We start from the raw sequence: 23,484 nt of genomic DNA, 5'->3' as shown, positions 1-23,484 counted from the left end.
GAAGAGGACAAAAAAGGTAGCAGGGGTAAACATGATTGAAATATATGTGTACATGAAGGGAAATGTTCTGATGAAACCCATTTATTATGTAAATTAACATGCTAGTAAAACATTTTCACAAGAATTGTAAACAATACAAAATGACATTTTTTTTTTTTTTTTTGTTTTTTGCTTGCATATGAGAGTTGGAAAAAGGAGTATCAGGGGTTTGTGTCAAGCCTCAGGTATATTTATCAAGTTTAAGGCCAGCCTGGATGGCTGAGACCCTTGCCTCTATAAAGCAAACAAATACTTTTAGTGGCAGGTCTAAGAAATATACACCTGGCAGTAGACTCTAAGATTCATGCCAATGTTTTCTTTGAAAAGTTTGATGATATTCAAGTCCTTGCTATTTTGGACAACTTAATAGTCTGAAGTAGGTTTCTAGTTAATCTTTCCCATGTGGGTGTCCTGTCACATCAGTGTCTGGTTAGGCATCTTGTGATAATCAGCTGGTTGCAGATGAATGTGCATATTTCTGAGCTTTGAAGTTTGTTTTAATTGATCTCTGCCTTTGTTAGTACCATATGAGTACTACTTTTGTGTGTGTGTGTGTGTGTGTGCGCGCGCGCGCGTGTGTGTGTGTGTGTGTGTGTGTGTGTGTGTGTGTGTTCATCTCTATGTTTAAGCTAGAGGCTGCTGTTGAATGTCTTCTATCACTCTACTTTACCTTTAAGAATCTCTCATTGTCCTGGGGCATGTCAGACTGGGTGACCATCAGATTTTAGGGATCTAACTGCCTCTATCTTTCTACGGTTGGGATTGATGGGCATATATTGCAAAAGCTAATTTTATATGTGGCTGTTGGGGCTCTGAATTCAGGTCCTTATGCTTAAATAACAAACACTTTAGTAACTGAGCTATCTGGATGCCCTTTTCCTGATAATGACAGTTTTTCCTACCATATTTTAATAGTTAAGTAACAATAGCCCCCTTCTCTTGTCTACTTTCTTTTTTCAGAACTGAGGATTGAATCCCACACTGCTAGCCACTAAGCTGTGTTCCTAGCTCTCTTTTGTTTTGTTTTTGTTCTTTTTTTTTTTTTTTTTTTTTGAAAGAGATTCCTAGACAGTTCTTAAATTCATGATCCTCCTGCTATAAGCCCACTAGTAGCTGGGATTATAAACTTGACACCATGGCAGACAGTAACTGTTTTCATGCCAAACTACGATCATGTTTATTAAAACAGTATAGAAAACTAAAACCACCGTGATGTTAGTCACTGGGTGAACATCTTCTCAATCTTCTGTACAGAAGTACACTCATGACATGGCAATACACACATTCTTCACATTCCACACAGGGCACATTTGCCCACACTTGATCTTCCTGGGTTTTGACTTTTTCTCTTTTCTAAATACACTTACTGACAGCTTTAAAAGAGAGCTGATTTTTTTTTAAAGATATATTTGTAATTCTTTGAGATATTTACTTGGGAGATTAGTTACTGGGTGTGTCTTTTGTTGGTAATGAAAGTCGATTTACTTATTTTACTTTTGGAAAGATGACTTTAAAATAAATGTTCAAATGTGTATTGTATGAATAACATAAATGACATTCTGTGTGAAGCTTGAACAAAACTAATCCCCAAGTCCAATTTCAAACAGATTTTTAAAATCTGCTCTGAGTTTTAGTACTGCATAATCTTTTAAAGCATTTGGTGACAAGAAGTATAGATAGGGCCATAATGTCTATAAATGTGTAGGGAGAGCTCTGTTTGTTATCATGAGAACAGTTTCAGCATGCTCAATTTACCATGTGAGTACAGGAATGGTGGCCTTTGCTGTTTAGCCTTTTGTGAGTTGTTAATCCCACACCCCTGATACATCCTAAAATAAGGTCAGAAACAGGGACTTTGGATAGCCAGGGAAGGTCAGATCCTGCTATCAGAAACTCTCCTGCTGTTTGAATTTTTCTTACATAGTATTTAGTATGATGAATATATGGTTTAAAGATCTTATTAAGTGATGTGATGATTATAAAGGCTGTAGAAACGACTTACTATTATAAAAAAGGTAATTTAATCTCGTAAATGGAAGAGTTTAGAGGTTTTGAAAAGTGAAGAATGACAAGACTGGGCAGGTTAAAAACTAATGTAACATTGATTTGTTAGAAATTTTAATTTTGAAAGGATATATTTAAATTAATTAGGAATCTCGTGTAATAAAATTATGTAAGTGAAATTTTTTTGTACTTTTATGGCAGCTCAAACCCACCCAAAAGCCTTACCCACAGTGGACAAGACTTCCATCACTGAGTTATATACCTGGCTTTTTATGTTGTTTTAAAGTTGAAACTAAGTTTTCTCATGACACATTTGTACAAAGTGAAGTCTTAATAGTAGCTACTTTTGTGGGATTACATTCCCCCCCACCCACATTTTTTTTCCTTCATTTTTTTGGTGGCAGGGCCTGTGTGGCCTGAAACTCATTATATAGACCAGGCTGGCTTCAAACTCAGAAAGATCCACTGCCCTCTTGAGTAAGTGCTGGGGTTAAAAGTGGGGGCTGCTACATCTAGCCCCAGATTACAGATTTTTATTGTCTTTTTATGGAAAATTTAGCAAACATAAAACATTACATAAGAAGATATGAAAGTGAAACTCTTGTAGATTTAGCCAACAGATGCTCCTTACTCGGGTAAATTGTAAAAACACCTTATAAGCCTTGGCTTAGTTGGTTTAGTGGCAGCAGTGGGAAGCATGAGGCCCGAGTTTAGCACTCATGTGAACACCTAAATATTTTGGCAGTGAGCATCTGTATCCCTAGTGCTGGTGAGGCAGAGACAGGCAGGTTTCAGGAGCTCAGCCAGCCAGCCTACCTGATTTAATGAACTCAGGATTCATTGAGAAATTCTCTCAAGAATAGACATGTCAAGATAACTCAGTAGCTACAAGCTCTTGGCCTCCAAATTCTGACTACCTGAATTCAATCTCCAGAACCCAGATTCAGCTAATGAATGAAAAGAAAACTGACACCCCACTTCCAGTTGTCCTTCACCTCCACACACACTCTGTGGAGTGGACACACACATTTGTAATAAATAAAGTATAGTATCATATAAAATGACTTAAAAATGTGGTGAGGTGTTGAGGGAGCTATCATATACATATGCGCACACATCCATATAATTTTTAAAGAGAATCAGAAATGGATTTTAGGACTTCTAATAACCTGTCTTACCTGTTGATAGGAAATATATGCTGAATGTTGGAGAATAAAACTAATTTCATTGATATACACCAGAAAGCATATAAATTAAATTAGGGGATTAACTGAGATGGAGAGTCTTTCCTTAATATCTTCTGGGTAAATTGGAATTATAGAATAAAAGGAACAGTTTTATTATAGAGGGAATTATTAAAATAATAATAGAAACAATGATAATAATAATAAACCAACACTGGCAGGCAGATCTTTGAGATCTAGGCCAGACTGGTCTATATAAGTTCCAGGGCCAGCCAGGGCAACTTAGTGAAACCCTGTGTCAAAGAAGAAAACAAACAGAAAACACTTATCAGCTGTTCTTACATTGTTAAAATATATGTCTCTTTTCTCTGTCCTAGGAAGTCTTGAAGTTCTTTTTGATATTTTAAAAAGTAATTGCTGTGTTGGGGGGGGGGTGGATCTCCCCACCCCCAATGTTCTGGTTATTTAATTTTTAGATACTTGCAGGTCATGAGGCATGGACTTGTTTATTACAGTACTCACTTAAAAATGTGCCTTTAGCATGTCTCTCTTCAAAGGTCTTTCTCTCTGATAATACTTTCAGAGCCTGTGAATATCTGTTTTCTAAAAACGTGGACCCAGATGCTTAGCATAGGAGAGCGCAGGTGGCACTCTAAAAAATGGCTCTTAATGTTTATCTGTATAGTAGCTGTCGATTATGGCTAAATTATGTAACTTACATTTTAACACTAGTTTCAGGTTTTAGTACAAAAAAGATAAGTAAATAATCCATTAGTGAACATTGGTAATTATTTCCTAATTAGCTTTTGACTGTATACAGTTGACTGTGGACTTAAAAATACTTTGTGTCAAAAAAGATTAGGAAGTGGTTGGTTAACTTACAATAAATGGATACTTTATATACTGTATAAATATGAGGTAAGAGAGATGCTCAGCAGTTATGAGCACAGGCTGTTCTTTCAGAGGACCCAAGTTTTATTCCCAGCACACACATAGTAGCTCACAACTGTCACTAACTTTGTTTGGTTCCAGAGGATTCAGTATCTTCTACTAGCTTCTCTCTGTACCAGGCACATAGTTGGTGCACAAATGCATGTATATGCACACTTCTACATATACAATAAAATAATTTTTAAAATATTTAAAATGATGGATTATTAATCATTGATCTTTTCTTTGTCCATTTTGCATAATTACCACTTTCCTCCGTATTGAGGATTTCCCTTCTTACTATACATATTTTTGAGATACAGTCTCATTGTGTAGAAGTTGGAGAAATTAGAGTGGTTTTGTGCTTTTTAGTGGTACTGAAGAACCTCCATTGTTTTTGAATTCTTTGTTGCCCTAGATTAGTAAAACCTGTTTCTTAACGAATTAAGTTTTATTTCATCATGCACCCCTTTGTTATAATGGAATGAGTGGTGTTTAAAATGCCTGTTTTAGGGGGGTATATTTTTCTTTTCCAGCTTAGGGGACATATCAATACAAAGCCTTCTTTTAAAAGTTATTTTACTAAATTTGAAGCATAAGAAAATGTCTTTGGAAGTTGTTAGTGCTTGCGGTGTTTTTTTAACACAAGGCAAACTCAGAAATCTTTTCTTCTCTAGCTTTCTCTGACACTCTTTAGACACGATTAAATTACTTCTCATCTGTCTCCCCATACAGTTTAAACCACAGAGCTCTAGCATGGCATTTTATTTAATTACAATGTTTTGTAGCAATCTGTTTACTTGTCATTTCATAGACCATGAACATCTTGAGGGCAGGCTTTCTTTAACTTAGCTTTTTTTTTTTTCTTTTTTACTGGATACTTTATATGTTTACATTTTAAATGTTATCCCCTTTCCTGGTTCGCCTCTCCCATCCTCCCTCCCCCTGCTTTTATAAGGATGCTTCCCCACTCCTACCTCACCACCCTGCTATTATAAATAAGGCTGCTATGAACATAGTGGAACTTGTGCCCTCATTATATGTTGAAGCTTCTTTTGGGTATATGCCCAGGAGTAGTAGAATAGCTGGGTTGTTAGATAGTGCTATGCCCAATTTTCTGAGGAACCTCTAGACTGATTTCCAGAGTGGTTATATCAGTTTGTAATCCCACCAACAATGGAGGAGTGTTCCTCTTTCTCCACATCCTCTCTAGCATATGCTGTCATCTGAGTTTTTGATCTTAGCCATTCTGACTGGTGTGAGGTGGAATCTGAGGGTTGTTTTGATTTGCATTGCTCTGATGGCTAAAGATGTTGAAACATTTCTTTAGGTGCTTCTCAGTTATTCAGTATTCCTCAGTTGAGAAGTCTTTGTTTAGCTCTGTACCATAGGGTTAATTAGGTTTTTTGGAGTCTAACTTATTAAATTCTTTGTATATATTATATATTAGCCCTCTATCAGATGTAGAATTGGTAAATACCTTTTTCCAACCTGTTTGGTTGCTATTTTGTCCTATTGACAGTGTCCTTTGCCTTACAGAAGCTTTGCAATTTTAGGAGGTCCCATTTTTTGATTTTTGATCTTAGAGCATAAGCCACTGGTATTCAGTTGAGGAAGTTTTCCACTGTGCCTATGTGTTTGAGGCTCTTCTCCACTTTTTTCCACTGGATGGTTTTAGCTGCACTAAACCCATCTGGTCCTGGGTTCTTTTTGGTTAGAAGACTTTTCATTAATGCTTCCATTTCTTTAGGGATTATGGGACTGTTGAGATGGTTTATCTGATCCTGCTTTTAACTTTGGTACCTGGTATCTGTCTAGAAAATTGTTCCTTTGGTCTAGATTTTCCAGTTTTGTTGAATATAGGCTTTTGTAGTAGGATCTGATAATTTTCTTTAATTTCCTCCATTTCTGTTGTTATGTCTCCCTTTTCATTTCTGATTTTGTTAATTTGAATACTTTCTCAGTGCCCTCTGGTTAGTTTGACTTAGGGTTTATCTGTCTTGTTGATTTTTCTCAAAGAACCAGTTCCTGGTTGTGTTGATTCTTTGCATAGTTCTTTTTTGTTTCTACTTGGTTGATTTCAGCCCTGAGTTTGATTATTTCTTGCTGTCTACTTCTTTTGGGTGTATCAGCTTCTTTTTGTTCTAGAACTTTCAGGTGTGCTGTCAAGCAGTTAGTGTGTGCTATGTCTAGTTTTTTTGTTTGTTTTTCTTGGAGGCGGTCAGAGCTTTGTGTTTTACTATTAGCACTGCTTTCATTGTGTCCCATAAGTGTGGGTGTGTTGTGCCTTCATTTTCAATAAATTCTAAAAAGTCTTTAATTTCTTTTTTGACCAAATTATCATTGAGTAGAACATTGTTCAGCTTCCATGTGTATGTTGGCTTTCTGTAACTCAGCAATTTTTGACTCTGCCTTGCACTAGTGTATTGGAGGACCCATATTGACTATTGAATTTTGAGCATTTTGTGTTTTAGAATATGTGATAAGGCATTTTATTTTGTTGCTTTACACACACACATACACACACACACACACACACACACACACACACACACACACACACATACATACACACACACTTTCTGAATCCACTTTGTCTGTTTTCACCCTAGCTTGCCTGTAGACTGATTTCACAACATCTCTAAAACATGTGTTGGGACATAGCATTTTAAAGTTTTTCTAAACCATTACTTTGATTGCTATCAAGACATGCAGTAATAAATTATGTATTTCTGCAAAGTCATTGTGGCATTTGAGTTATTTTGGCAGTCTGGGAAAACTAGCGCCTATAAAGTCATTGTGAATACTTGTACTATTTTAGTTAAGGTTTTTGTTTTTTACATTAATTTGTAATAGAAATTGTATGTTTTTCCCAATTCTGTCATTTATCTGAAACATATATTTTGATATCTCATTTTTCTATAGATGTCTCTTTAGCAGAGTGATCAGTTTTTGTGGCCTTAAGCATAGATAAGCCATATGTCTTTGTCTTTTCTATTATGCTTGGTTAGTCACTCATTCAGCATATATGTACACATAATGGAGTCTGCAGTGTATCAGAAATTGTGCTTTAGGGAATGCAGTAACAATACATGAATTCTTATTTCAACATCATTTTTCAGAAAGAATGGAACATTTTCATGAGTGATGTAAAGGTGGATCTTTTTTAAAAATTATTTATTTATTGTATGTATATGAGCTGTCCTCAGACACACCAGAAGAGGGCATCAGATCCATTACAGATGGTTGTGAGTCGCCATGTGGTTTCTGGGAATTGAACTCAGGACCTCTGGAAGAACAGTCAGGGCTCCAGCCCCTTGGAATAAGTTCTTGACTTGACTTTAGTACTGTCTTAATTTCTAAATTTCTTATAACTAGTGTGTTCCATTAATCTAGTTGTCTTAGTCAAAGTTCTATTGCTGTGAAGAGACACCATGATCACAGCAACTCTTATAAAGGAAAACATTTCACTGGGGCTTGATTGCAGTTCATTGTCGTGGTGGGAAGCACAATAGCATGTAAGTCACACATGGTGAGGAAGAGTAGTTGAGAGTTTTACATTTGGATCTGCAGTCAGTAGGAAGAGAGAGAGAGATAGGAGGGAAAAATACATTAAAAAACAAAAATTGGGCCTGGCTGGAACACTTGAAACCCAAAAGCCCATCCCTGGTGACACACCTCCTCTAACAAGGCCTCATCTATTCCAACAAGGCCATACCTTCTAATCCCTTTCAAGTAATGTCACTCTAATAACCAACAACTTGTAGAAGAAACTTTTCTTTAGTTTACAGCTTAAAGGTATAAAGTCCACAATAGTCCCAGCAGATGACTGGAACAGGAGGCTAGTGGTCACATTTGTGTGCATACCAGGGAGTGGGACTACAAGTGGGGTGAGGCTACAGGCAATCAACGCCTGAGTATATAGTTGAGCATAAACTGTCAGAAGATATGCATGTGGTGTTTTTAGTCAGTACAGTGACATGGTTTGTATGGTGACAGTTTACAATCTCAGTTGGATGCTATTTGACACTGTCAGTTTCTGTAGTTTGTTCATGTGTGTCTGTGTTATGCCACCTGCATGCAGGTGCCTACAGAGGACAAAGGAGAGCTTGAGTTTTCTGGAACTGCTCTTATAGGCATCCTACTGTGTGTGCTTAGAACTAATGTCAGACTTCTTAATTATTTATTCAGTCTAATGGTTGTAAAATGTCAAAACTAAAGTTGTTGTTTCTATTTGTTTATTTCTGTGAGTATGCATATTTAGAACATTAACTGTGGTTCATTTGAAAATCAATTTTCATTTTATTCTACCAAAAATTAACAGGGTTTTTTATATACTAGATACTAATCTTTCCTCAGCTATATGTGTTCTGAGTATCTTAAAGCTCAGTGATTTTTACTATTTGGTTTCTTTAAAGTGTTAAGTAGTTCTTGTTTGTTTTGAGATAGAGACTCACCTTGTATTCCAGGCTGCTTTAAACTCATAATCTTTTTGCCTTAGGCGCTAGCTGTGGGCCACCACATTAGTCTTAGAAGTTCTTGATAATTAGTTTGATCAAATTTGTTAGTGTTCTCACTGATAGGTAGTGCTTTTTGTAACATTTCTGTGAGCACCTTGCTTGTGTCTACTTTGGGACCATAAAGAAATATTCTGAATTTCTTTCCAAAAGTTGGGATTTTTCTGTGGGATTAAGTCCCATGGAAATTTATTTTTATTTATGACATAGTATAGGCACTTTTTTTCTTATGTAATACTCCCCCCACCCCCAAATTCTGTTCAGCAGTCTTCTTTCTTTAGGGGTATACATGTGTGAGCACACCCTTCCAGCCTATTTTATATGTAAGTATGTGCTTGTTCATAGGGTGTATATTCTGTTTTTCAATACTGTGTTTTCTTTGTGTGGCTAGTCTTCATACCAGTACCATGATGTCTACTATAGTATCCTGAAGTCTCTTTGGGCAAGCTGACATACTTGATTCCTTAGACATTTTGATTGCTCTTAGTTTTTTTTCATATAAATTTCAGAATTTTAAGTTAAAAAAGAACCCTTTTGCAGTTTTGTTAAAAATGTTTTTAGGCTAGGCAGTGGTGGCACACACCTAGTCCCTTCATTCACAAGACAGAGACAGGCATGGATCTCTGTGAGTTCAAGGCCAGCCTAGTCTACAGAGCTAGTTCCAGCACAGCCAGGGCTGCCCAGACAATCCCTGTCTCAAAAACCAAAATCAACCATTCAAACAAAAGTCTTTAATATTTATGTGAATTTGGGAGAATCTATTAATATATATCAGTCACTATCATAATAACCTCTTTAGGTTATGGATGTGACCTCATTGTCTATGGCTTTTTCCATAATGTTTTATCTCTGTGCACATAACTTCTTGATTTTATCACATTGATTCCTTGTTCCAATTTTAATGCTAATTTGTGGCACTTGGTTCTCTGTCACATGAATCCTAGAGATTAAACCCAGGTAGTAAGACTCTTTTATAGTACCATTTTTACCACCCCCTTCCATCCTACATAGAGAACCTGTGTTCTTTGAGTCTAGCTTATTTTGTATAACATTCCAAATTGATTTTCATGCAAATATCATACTTATTTTTTCTATTCCACTCCAGTAGTAAATGCATGTTCCCTTTTCCCTTCATCTTTACCAGGGATGTTGTGTTTGTTGGTGGTGGTGGTGGGGTGTGTGTGTGTGTGTGTGTGTGTGTGTGTGTGTGTTCGTGTTCGCCAGTTTATGGGTGATGGGGGGGTAGTTTAAGTTTAAATTTACATTTCCCTGTTGGCTAAGGATAGTCAATACTTTAAAAACTTCAATACTTCCTAATTCTCAAAATAGTTTTAGTTTGTATTTTTTGACAGCTAAGAACATTGAACATTTTTTTTCAAACATATATTGGTCATTTGTGTTTCTTTTGAGGACTATACTATTTCCTTAGCCATTTATTGATGGGATTGCTCCCCCCAACCCCCTTTCTTTTTGAGACAAGATCTTCTGTAATCCAAATGCTATATGAAAACAGCCCAGAGTTTGTGGTTATCCTGCCTCTACCTTCTGAGAGTGCTGAGACTGCAGATCTCCATCACCGCACTGCTGGGATTATGCAGCAGTGGAGATTAAACTCAGGGCCTTGCACGTGTCCCAGGTATGCTGACTAGTTTTTGTCAGCTCAACAGCTACTAGGGTCGCTGGAGAAGAGACTAACTTGAGAAAAGGCCTTCATAAAATTGGCCTGTAGTCAAGCCTAAGGGGCACTTTCTTAATTTGTGGCTGATGAGGGAGGGTCCACTTCTGGGTTAGTAACACTGGGTCCTGTAAGGAAGCATGCTGAGCATGCATGGGGAACAAGCCTGTGAGCAGCAACTCTCCAGGGCCTTTCTATTAGTTTCTGTCTTCAAGTTCTTGCCTTGTTTAAGTTTCTGTCCTGACTTCCTCCATTAATGAACTACAATGTGGAAGTCAAGCCAAATAAATTCTTTCTTCCCCAACTTGGAATTGGTCATAGTGTTTCATTGTAGTGATAGAAACCCTTAGACACCAGGCAAGCACTCTTGGAGCTTAGATTAGCTACATTCCCAGCAGATTGGATGATCACATGTGAGTACGTGTGCATGTGCCTCTGTGTGTGTTTTTCACTTGAAGTTCTTTATATATTCTAGGTACTGATTTCTTGTGTAATGGATAGCTGGCAAAATTTTTCTTCCGTTTTGTATACTATTCTTTTTTTACTACAATACACTTGAGACTTAAAATTGATGATACTTTCCCTAAATACTCATTGGTTCCAAGGCCACTCCTGAAGATACCAAAATCTAAGATGATGCTTAAGTCCCTTGCATAAAATTGAGTAGTATTTGAAAATCATTTACATAATATAGTTTAAATAATGTATAAATTATGCATACTACCTAATATAATATAAATGCTACAGTTATACCTTCTCATTGGAATAACCACAAGAAAATCTCCATTTAAAGCAAACAGTTGTCATCTGAATAATTTTCATCCCAGATTGTTAAGCTCCACACTTGGTTGAATCTGTGTATGCAAACTGTGGTTATGTTTTATATACCTCGATATTTTATCTATATTTTATGTATCTACTTCTCTAGCAAAGAGGATACTCTTAATGTAACCTTTTCTTTCTGATAAGGTCATTGTATAGTAGTAATCATGGCATAAAATGCATTAAATGTCAAGATTTTTATTCAGGAATTTGAGCTCTGGTATATATTCATCGTGGTTATTTTTAATAGTATAATAATTCTAATGTGAAATGTATATCTTAATCTGTTTTTAATAATAAATAAGACCAGTTGTGACCATGTTGAATAAAACATCATTTTCATTAATCATCACACATTCTTTGAGATTATATTTGCTGTTTTACAAATAAAGGAAACTTATGTGCAAGTGTTCCCTTTACAAAAAGTGAGACACTCAACAAAATAGTAATTTAAATAATAAAAATTCAACTTTAGTCTACTTACTGCAGAACCCATGCACTAAATCATGCTGTAGGACTTGTAGTTTATTATTAGGGAGTGTGTGTGTGTGTGTGTGTGTGTGTGCGTTTACTGTTTTATCTACCTGTTCTAAGTTATTGTAAGTTTTCTTCCTGATTATGAATATTAAAGAACTATTTAAACATTAGTATGTTCTTTACATTTAGTTAAATTTATTTTTGTGTATAGGAGTCTCTGGGATTCATAAGGGTGTTAGGGCCCCTGAAGCTGTACTTACAGGTGGTTGTGAGCTACCATGTGCTTTCTGGGAGCCAAACCCAGGTCTTCTGCAGGCTAAGCATTTTAACCACTCAGCATCTCTCTAGCATTTATTTTAGCTTTAAATACTTGGTAACAGCTTTCTATCATAAATTTCTTATCATCCTTTAAATTTTAATATACTACTCCAGTAGTTAATAAGACAATATTTCTGAGATTTAGTTCTGAAAAATAAGTTATAATCCATCTACAATGTACTGGCTGCAAAGGGTCTCAGTTTTCTATGAGATTATTCTAATACTACTTACTAAATAAATCTTTCATTGTATTGTATAATCATAATACCTTCTTCCTCTAGAGTATTCTTGAACTTCTGTTTCCTTTTCCAACTTTTCTAATACCTATCAATTCTTTAAGGTTCACCTTAGACAAAGCATCTCTTTACTATCTCCTAATTCTTTTGTGTTTCCTCTAGCTATAAATCTACACTCTTATCTTCCAGAGCACTATTTAGAACAATTTCTCAGAATACATTTTTACCTTATATTTCAACTTTCATAGTAAATTATGTTTTGATTCTAAGGAGCACAGCTCATCATCTTGTTTCTTGTGGTCTCTGTTTTGGTTTAAGTACATTATAAACTTTGATTTTTTTTTAAATTGTTATATATTAATATTTCTAGTTTCTCCCTTTCTTCAACAGTACAACTATAGGAGTTCCTCTCACCTATTGTTTTGCATAAAAATTTTTATAGGTTAGTATCTTAGTTACTTTTTTTTTAACTTTATTTTAAAAAACAAAGATAAATGTACAGATTTTTAAGCATTTTTGCATAAAAGTATACAAACACATTTTTATAAGGTTGTAATTAAGTATTTGTGGGTACCTATACATACACATATGTATATATGTAACCATAATATAGGAAAATAGGTTATTAATTTGAGGAGATAGGAGAGAAACTGGGAGGGGCTTTAGGAAAAAAAAGGGGGATGTGATACAGTTCTATTTTAATTAAAATATATTCTTTTTTTTTCTTTTTTTCTTGATCTTCACACAGTCTGTGGGTTGTTTCTGGGGTGTTCAGGGCTTTCTGGGGTTAGTATTCCATTATCAGTGACTGCATGTTATGTCTGTTCTTTTGTGACTGGGTTATCTCACTCAGGATGATATTCTCTAGATGCATCCATTTTCTTGAGAATTTCGTTAGGCCATTGTTTCTGATAGCTGAGTAGTACTCCATTGTGTAAATGTACCACAATTTTTGTATTCATTCATCTACTGAAGGACATCTGGGTTCTTTCCAGCTTCTGGCTATTATAAATAGAGCTGCAGTGAACATTGTGGTGCATGTATCTTTGTCGTATGTTGGAGTATCTCTGGGGTAAATGCCCAGAAGTGGAATAGCTGGGTCTTCTGGTAGTATTATGTCCATTTTTCTGAGGAACTACCAGACTGATTTCCAGAGTGGTTGTATCAGTTTACAACCTCACCAGCAGTAGAGAAGTGTTCCTCTTTCTCCACATCCTCACCAGCATCTATTGTCATCTGAGTTTTGGATCTTGGCCAATCTTGACTGGTGTGAGGTGGAATCTCAGAGTTGTTTTGATTTGCATTTCCCTGATGGCTAAGGATGTTGAGCACTTTCTTAGATGTTTCTCAGCCATTTGATATTCCTCAATTGAGAAATTTTTGTTTAAGTCTGTACCCCATTTTTTAATAGGGTTGTTTGCTTCTCTGGTATCTCGCTTTTTGAGTTCTTTGTATACCTTGGATATTAGGCCTCTATTTGATGTGGAGTTGGTAAAGATCTTTTCCCACTCTGTTGGCTGCCGTTTTGTTTTCATGATAGTGTCTTTAGCCTTACAGAAACTTTGCAATCTCATTAAGTCCCATTTGTCAATCTTTGACCTTAAAGCTCGAGCTATTGGTGTTCTGTTTAGGAAATTTTCTCCTGTGCCTATGAGTTCTAAGGTTTTCCCTACTTTCTCATCTAATAGTTTCAGTGTACCTGATTCTTAGTTACTTTTCTATTGCTGAGTTAAAACACCATGACTAAGGCAACTTAAAAGAAGACATTTGATTTGGGGCTCAAAGTTCTAGAAGGTAGCACAGTCCATGACTATCATGGTGGGGAGCAAGGTGGCTGGCAGACATGGCTTTGGAGCATATCTAAGAGTTTACATCTGATCCACAAGCATGAGTGAAGGACAGTAGGAAGGAAAGAGGACTGAGAATGGTGTGGCCTTTTGAACCTCAAAAACCTACCCTCAGGGACACACCTTCAACAAGGCCACACTTCCTATTTCAAGTAGTTTTACTAGCTAGGGCTGTTCTCATCCAAACACTACAGTTTGATTCTTCTCTCCAAAGAAGTATAGACTTATTTTATAGTATTTATTGTCAGACTTTTGAACCTTGTCAGTGGCCCATTAATCAATCCAAATGCTCTTTTCTGTTTCTAAGATGATTTTGAAAGTTGTTTCTCTGTATATCAAGAGAACCATGCACAAATTGAGTTCAGTTAAGCCTTATCTTGTACCTAGGTTTTGTAGCTAGTTATTGAATACCGTGTAACTCTAATACAGTGACCAAACGCTCTCAAGTCACAACTTCTCATGTCTTACCTTTTGCTGGAGGCAAAGAAATTTTTTTTAATACTTCAACTTGGTTTGTTGATACTAAGTGGTACTTGGGTTACTCAACTTAAGTATTGACTAGTGTTATTTATGACTTGATATTTTGTTCCAAAGGTAAATATGATTGCTGGTGTTTTGTCAGGTATTGGTTTATTAAGAGCTTGACAATATAACTTCAAATTTTCTCATGGTTTTATGCATGTGGTTCTGGTTTGTCTCTGGTTTGTTAAAGTGGCTAGCCAAGAAGCCACTTATTTCTGGGTAGCTGCGGTAGTAGTTAGTGAAAGTAGCTTGTTTTTGCAAGAAAAAAAAAATTAAAAAGCTGTTTATTCCATTGGTATTAATAAAATTGGTCTAGGAAGCTTTCTTATGAATAACCACAGTGATGTTAGACTTTGATCACAAGTGGCTCAAATGCAGATGGAAGATTTAGAATTAATACTGTAAGACATTTTAGATAGTGGGAAGTTTTCAGAGGTTTCAAATCAATGGGTTAATGACTAAAGATAGTTTGCAGAGTATTTTGTTTACCTACTATTGAATAAAACATACAAATGTGTGCATGCCTTAGTTAGCAACTTCTACATAAAGTGGTTACAACTCTGTATTTGCTGACTTTTGTGACTTATATAGAACCTCAAGAGTTTGTAGATTTTATACAACTAATGGGATGAGGCTTTTAGAGTAGGACATAGAAAGGAAAGGAAGAAGTGAAAAGGAGCCCAAGATTTTAACTTGAGAACCTAGAAAAGCAGAGTTGCTACATGAGATGGAGGTTGCTCCAAGTAGATCAAATTTGAGAAGTAAAAATACAGAGTTCCGTTTGGGACAGGTAAAACGTGACTATCCCTTGGAGAAACTAAGTAGATGGTAACAGTGTAAGTACAAAGTTAGAGACCAAATGTGAAAACTTGAGCTATCTAGCTGTTCAGTATAATTGTGAGACAGAATAAGATCCTGAAGGGAGCAAAGAACCTAAGATTATGCCCTTGGTACAACAATTTCAGGAGTTTGAAGAAAGAGGAGATCAAGAAAGGAGATTAAGGTCCAGTGATGTAGGATGGTTTAGAAGGCAAATCATCTGGTTTGACTTTAGAAACGGCATAGGACAGACAGACTTTTGTGCAGGGATCTTTTTGGGGTTCTGTTAGTAAGAAATAGTTGGAAGGTGGAAAAAAATAAAATGGGGAGGAAAGACCATTCAGAGATACATCATTGAGCAGGTCATCTACGTGAACAGCTAACTGACTTATTTTTCCAAAAGCCTTTGAGAAGAAAGGAAAACTATCCTTTAAATAGGAGCCAAGGAGAGTATTTATCTTCCAGATCTCCTCTCCTGTTGGTCAAAAATTGGCTATAATGTTTACACTTTTACTTTCTACATTTGTCTCTCTGGATTCAGAATTTTATGGGCATTTCTTAGGCAAAAAATACCTGTAGTCAGTGAGCCACAGAAAATGCAATTGAGATTCCATTAGAGAGAGATGTTGTCCACTTTCTGTGGCATCTCTTAGATGGTGGTCATAATCACAGTAGATGGTTAGTAGAAGTCAGTAGAAAATGGCTCATCCCCATGTTTTTGGTCTTTCTTTTAGCTAGGACTGCAATAGATTTATTCCTGAGTAATTTAGCCACCTTCACCAAGGGTTAAGTTCTTTTAGTTGAGTATCCTTTTTGTGGCATATTGCAGTAGCTGCTGGCTTAGTTGGCACTGGATAAGATACTATTTTCATTTACTAGGTCATTGGTATTTGCCCTCGTTTGCACTATGAAGTGGCATCCACAGGGCTTTATGGTTGTTAGGGTTAGTTTTTTGCCCATTTTTTCCCTCTTCTACCCATGGTAAGTTTAACACACTGTTCCAAAATAAGGAGTTGAAAATAGCAGGACAACAGACGATGCTTAGAGTTCTGCAGAGCTCTTCTGTTTCCCCCGTAGAAGGCCTTCTCTTTCCCACCCTGCCCTTTAAAAAAAAAAAAGAGCAAGCAACCCTAAAACTGATCTGGAACACTTGGATGAATGGATTTTCTTTGCTATTTTTGCTTCCATCTGTTGACTCACTTAAAAAAAGAGAGAGACACACATTTCAACATGTAAGGGATAGTGTTAAACATAAGATCATTTGCCATCTGGGAACACAGTGCTACATGTCCTCAATATAATAGATACCCAGTAATACTGCATGGAAATTGTGTTTGTTAAATCCAGGGCTCCAAAGTTATAAAACAAACTTATCAAAAATTTTTTCATAAAAAAAGTCAGCAGTTACATTATTTTAGATGTGAACTAAGAGTCACAATGGTTTATCTCACAGGTGTTCTTAGTTGCAAAATTATAGTGCAGTCATTTTGAAGTGGTAAAACCTACTTGAAAGCACATTATGGCTTACTTTGGTTTTGCCAAATTTGCCAGTAGCAAGTGATGGGATGTTACCATGGAATGTGTGTTTTAACACCTCAGATAAGACTGGCATTGAAGACTTTCTCACCCAGATGAGCTTCAACTATGGTAAGAAGTACAAATAGGACCCTTTGGCTCCTGTGATAAAGATACAAAGAAATTTCCAATTGTCTCTCTTGTTATCCTTTTTCATAGTCTATGATGAGAATAGAGTTATGTTCTTGGATACTGAATGTCTTGAATGCTACATCCTTGTTGTTGGGTCATTTATTTATATTCTTATATATAGTAGGTCCTTCATATACAGTGGTTGGATTCATCCAAGGAAATACATGTGTTACAACATTTTGTGAATGTATGGTGTGGTGTGTATATGTAATGTATGTGCTTTTTTGTGTAGGTAGTTGTGTGTGTATGTGGAGGCTAGAGATCAAAGTTGGGTGTTTTTCCTCAACAACTCTTGGGGGGGGGCAGAGTATGAGAATGTGATATGTGTGTGTGTGTGTGTGTGTGTGTGTGTGTGTGTCAGTGTGTCAGTCTGTGTGTCAGTCTTTAATTCCTGAAGCAGTTTGGATAGACTGGCAGGCCGGTGAGCTTGGAAGAATCTCTGTGTTCCCTTCTTTGATTCTGGGATGATAAGTCATATACCACTATGCTCAGCTCTGTATGTGGTACTAGGGAACTTGGCTACTTAGTTGAAGTTTTAGTTATAATGATTTATTTGAAAGTATAATGATGTTTTAGACTCTTCTTCCCTTTCTTTTCTTTAAACAGATAGAAGGACAAGGACAGAATCACCAGCACTGGCTGAAGGTAAATATGTCTTTGGGGAAAATGAATGTATTGAAGTCAGTATAAAACTTACTAAAAGTATATTTAGATACAGTTGTATAATTTTTGTCTTAGAACAGGGTATAATGGAGAACATATAAATTAATTAGAACTTTGATTGACAGCCCTTTAAATAGGGGAGATATATGTTTTCTTTTGGATTCCTTTCTCGGTTGTTTCTCTGTAACCAGTGGAACTGATCAATAAAAGTTCAAGATATAAGTTTAATAGTATAAAAAGTGAGAGGGGGAGAATATGGTACATATCCATTGGGAATTAGAAAGAACCTAAAGGGGAGACACAAATAACTAGTTCTGATAAGGTCTGCTGACCTTCAGATGCATACTCAAACATACATATGTAAATGTACCCTTACATAATAAGTAGCAAAGATTAAGTAAAAATGTTTAAAAACCTTAGAAGTAATGAATACTAAACAATTGCCATTAAAGGGTCTTGAGTACATACATATTTGTAATCTTTTATTTATTTTGCTAATATTTTACTTTCAGAAATTTATAGTTATTTTAAAATCTTATTTTATAGATGTAATTCATGGTTTTCAAGTTAAAATTTTGTTGTAAAAATCTTATTTTTATCTTAAAAATTTCAGTTATTTTTAAATCTTTAATATTTAAATGTTTAAATACTTAAAATATTTAAGATAAATATTTTATCCTAAAATTCTGACTTCTTTTAAGTTACAAAGGAAAACATACTTATATTTCAAAACCAGTCATTTTATAGGGTGGATATGACAGTCCTCATGAGGACCCCTCAGAATTGTCATTATTTCCACAATCTGTGTCCCATTGGCATGCTAAGAACATCTTTGGTAATCTGTAGGAGCCTGTGACTGCTGACCCACAGTAATGGTTCTAATGACTCATGATTGTGTGAGGAACCCAGTTAAATTGAAATACTGTCACAAATATGTAGATTTATGGGAGGCTAATCTGTCCTTTCACCAGAGTATGGAACAGCAGTTCTCAACCTATGGGTTATGATCCCTTTCACAAGGTTCCCTAAATTAATTGAAAAACACAGATATTTACAGTTTGATAAATAACAGTAGCAAAATTACAGTTATGAAGTAACAATGAAAATGTTATTGTTGGGGTCACCACAACATGAGGAACTATATTCAAGGATTGCAGTATTAGGAAGGTTGAGAATCACTACCTTAGAATAACTGCTAATACTGTTACCTATTTGAATGCATATAATTGTAATGAAAATATTTGTAATTTTAATTAGTAACAAGTTCATGGAAACTACTATTGCTATAACTTGTTGACTATAATCTTGATTAAAAGAGTTGTTATTTTTCATGTAGAAGCTGGTAAAATGTTTCCTGTTCAGTTTCATAGACATTGTGGATTCCAGAACATTGAGAAACCACATCCTCCTTCAGGGAGTGTAGTTTTTCTGGTCCTATATAGCTGATCTTAAAAGAAAAGAGATGCCTGGTATGCTTGTAAAGACTAAATCCAGCATTCTGGAGGCTGAGACAGGAGAGGAGCATTGCAAGTTTGTGGCTAGCCTCTGTTACAAATAGAAAGATCTTGTCTCCCTAACGAGGGGGTATATGTTTATTCCTTTAACATATCCTAATAGTATAGATTAGAAGTTAGTGAATAGGCTTTGAAGGAAATTCTGTTTGCTGGTCAGTAATAACAGAAACAATATGTTTTGGAAAAGAACATTTGAGAGGCATTTACAGGTTCAGGGAATGGAGATCTGTGGCAGTTTGGTTGATTGCAAAAGCATCACCAACATTGGTTTTGAAGGGACCAATTGTATTATGGTGATACTAAGTTCTTTCTGTAAGTTTGATCTGGCCTTAGTGCTCCATCTTAAAGATGTTCTCACAAGCTGCAGTTCTGGGTTTCCTAAAGGGAATGCTACTGTTCCACCAGTTGCTGGTTTGACCTAAATCACCAAATTTCTCTAGTTTCTTAGGTTTCTTTCAAAAGATTGAGGAGTTGAATTTTCCCCAACATTTCATACACCCTTTATTTGGTATTCATGCTTCTGTCCTCTTTCATTTATGTTCTTTTCTCTTTTATTCCTCCCAGCAACTTTGGACATATGGTAGGACTATTAAAGCAATAAATGAGTTGAACTTTGTCTTATATAAGTATATCTAACTTATGTGCTATATAAGATAAATTTATTGTGTTATTACAACTTTAAAAGCTGTACTATTCAGTGACATACTGTGTTAAATTTATATGCTATATGCATAATACATTTGGTCTTATAATGGTCTTAAACCATTTAAAATTCTATGCTATTAAGAAAATACTTTTTAAATGTTTAATTTGCCTTAAAAAAATAAAATCACCAGCATTTACATTCTTACTTTGAATGCCTTGAAATTTGAGGCTTACCTTGGCTACATAGTGAATCCTATCTCAAATAAAATAAAATTTACCCAGGGGTCTGTTTGTACTCTTCAAATGAAGTAAGGCAGTATTTTTTTAAACTGATAAAATAAAAAAGAAAAAAACAAACCAGTGTATTTATTTGTAATTACCACCTATTTGACAATGTAACCTTGTAATGATGGCCATTTCCAGAGCATTGCAAGAGAAATGATTCATAAGTATAGAAGATTATTTAAGTACTGTCTTAGTCAGGGTTTCCATGACTATGAAGAGGCACCATGACCAAGGCAATTGTTATAAAGGACAATCTTTAATTGGGGCTAGCTTCAGGTTCAGAGGTTCAGTTCATTATCATCAAGGGAGGAAGCATGGCAGCATCCAGGCAGGCATGGTGCTAGAGGACCTAAGAGCTCTACATCTTGTTCTGAAGGCAAACAGGAGAAGAATGCTTCTTTCAGGAATTTGGGAGGAGGGTCTCAAAGCCCACCCCTACAGTGACATATTCCTCCAACAAGGCCACACCTCCTAATAGTGCCAAACATAGTCAGACCACTATTACAAGTACATATTTTGGTCTTCAAAAGAATTCCAAATGACACATTTGTGGGAATCTCTATGCTTATTGTCACCTTGAGTGAGCTTTTGATTATCAGAGTCACCTAATGCATGAAAGAAATCATACTGGAAAGATAATAGTGGGTTTGTCTGATTATTTTGCTTGAACTTGCAATGCTTTTCCAAATAGTCAATTACTTTGCCTAGCTTTCATATAAGGTTTTGTGCCTATTCTTATTGTCATGTGATGTGCTGTTCAGTTGATATTCCCAAGTGTCCTTTTTAAAAAGGACATGGCAGAGGAGTGGATCTGGGGGCAATGGTATGTTGGGGAAGTTATAGAGAAGTGGAGAGATGAGAAACCAACTCAGGAACAAAACCATCCTATAATCTTCCCAGCCTGCAAAATGTGCTGGGGCAGTGGCACAGAACCTTCCGGGCTTCCCAACTATGAACTGGTTTAATTGTAGGCTCATGACAGAAGGAGAAGACTGTAACTGACAAATCTCACTGTAAAGAAAAAGTTTTGGGAAGTAGCAAGCAGGAGAGGTGCTTTGAAGAGCTAGGATTTTATTTACATGTATTAGCAGCCAGCCAGCTTTTGCTTCTGATACGTTATATAAGTTAGCCATTTGTCCTGAGTTTCTTTGAGATTTCACAATATAGAAATAAATGAGCAAGTTTGTGAATTTTAGAAAAATTACCAAGAAGAGAAAAATATGTGGAGCTTTTGATTTTGTATTTTGATTATAAACCTGGAGGACATATATCTAGGAGAATGAGTTTTAAGCTTTAAGTGTGAGAATACAGAAAACAATTTTCCTGTGCTAACTTATTTCATGCCAGACCCAGTAAAGATCACTGATACCGTTTAAAGACTTAGAATAATCATTCTTGCAAAACATCTTTATGCTGAAGTTTTTTTTTTCAGTTTACAAATTTTAGTACTAGTAATTTCAGAAATCTGAGATTTTTCTCAATTTCATCCATTACACTTATTTAGTAAACATTACCATTATTTAGTGGATAAAGTACGACACTTTGGATAGACAACTAATACCCCATGGAAAGGTCCACTTCAATTGTTCCTTTAGTCTTCAGTGCTAAAGAAACTCCTGTGGTGTTTCCTAAACATACAAGCTTTGCTCTTTAGAAGCCAACCCTCATAATTACTAGTCAGGAGAAATAAATTTTACCTTGTGAGTATAGTGTAATAACCTAATGGGGGTAACAATCTTTCAGTTTCCTTCTTACATAATTGAAGATACCTCAAGTTCTATTAACTATTAAATAGAAGGCTTTTTAAAGATTTGGTTATTTATTGATGGCTACTGAGAATTAGAACAAATGAAGAAAAATTAACACATGAGTGATTTCAGCTTAGTATACAGATTTCATATTCGTGAGACGAGGATTTATGTCATATGTATATTCAATGACAAATTGAAATTTTTTTCCCCCTAAAGATTGGCTGAAATCTGGGCTGGAGAGATGGCTCAGTGGTTAAGAGCACTGACTGTTCTTCCAATAGTCCTGAGTTCAATTCCCAGCAACCGCATGATGGCTCACAACCATCTGTAATGGGATCAGACGCCTCTTCTGGTGTGTCTGAAGACAGCTACAGTGTACTCACATAAAATAAATAAATAAATCTTAAAAAATAAAAACGAAAAGATTGGCTGAAATCTGAAATCTAAGTTCAACAAAGAACAGTTAAACAATAACTGGATACCTACTTGGATGTTATAAGGGAAATTCCAACTGTGGTAAAAATGCCTGTAATTGAGCCTCCCATTTTAGCATGGATGTTCCCTTCCTTCTCTGATGTAAAATTTTCATGATTATTGGTAACTACATGTGAAAACCATTTGCTGTGTCTTAGTCCTTACAGGGATATTAACTTAAGGTTAATATTAGTGCTTGATCCACATAGAAAATAAGGTACACCCGACCTAGTAGAATATTTCTTAATAGAAATTATGAGAAGAAGAAAGCAAAGGTTACTGTTTCAGCCCTAGTGAGGTCAGCACTAGACTTTTATTCCTGCTTAGGAAATTCTGGCAGATTTCTGAGCTCCTCCCCTTTTTATTCCTAAGAAGTCTAAAGGGCATGGCATGGAATGTTAGTGTGGAGTGGGCAGTAATTTCTCTGTAGCCCTTATTCTTCATGCAAAAACTAAAAACAGTGTTATTATTTTGGCCCTTGTAATGTTTGCAAACATGTGCACCACTGTTGAAGATGATGAGTTAGTTCAGTGATAGGAAAGAGCTTCATGGGAAAGTCTTGCAAGTTTAGTATCTTAGCAATAAACATGTTTTCCAGCCTTGCTCTCCATTTCCATAATCTTCATTGAGTTTGTTTTTGAGTTATAATTTCATAGGTAACACAGGTAAATTTATACTGTTTTGGGGGTGATGATTATCCTTTATCTACTTGCTTTTTTGGTGAATAAGTATTTTTAATATACTCATCAAAAATTCATGAATTCAATAAATATTTGTTGAAATTAGCTATGAGAGTATACTCATAGCTATAGAATACTTTGAAATATGGAAGAGATGAATACTTCCTACAGTTTGGCCAACTTTGCTGTCATTGAGGAACCAACACATTTTGTAGTTTATAAACCACTCTGAAGGATACAAAGAGCTTATATATAAAATAGTCCTAATAAAAATGCCATTCAAGTGCAGTGAGAGAAATTACAGAACAGTCTTACTTATAATCTAAAGTAGAATGCTAGGAAGCCAAATTGAGAGCCATGCATGATAATGTAGGA

The 23,484-nt window shown here is 35.7% G+C and overlaps 1 protein-coding gene across 5 annotated transcripts in view; it reads left to right on the top strand.

Moving 5' to 3' along the window:
• CYRIB (CYFIP related Rac1 interactor B) overlaps positions 1-23,484 on the top strand; it is a 93,294-nt gene that overhangs the window by 29,915 nt on the left and 39,895 nt on the right. For all 5 annotated transcript variants that reach the window (XM_080939774.1, XM_080939775.1, XM_080939773.1 and 2 more), the window contains one exon: positions 17,704-17,742. The gene's annotated coding sequence lies outside the window, so the exon portion shown is untranslated. The remainder of the gene's footprint in view (positions 1-17,703; positions 17,743-23,484) is intronic.

The sequence above is a fragment of the Micromys minutus genome (genome assembly GCF_963924665.1).
Source record: "Micromys minutus genome assembly, chromosome: 27".
Classification (NCBI taxonomy): Eukaryota; Metazoa; Chordata; class Mammalia; order Rodentia; family Muridae; genus Micromys; species Micromys minutus.
This window is presented reverse-complemented; position numbering and strand designations above follow the sequence as displayed.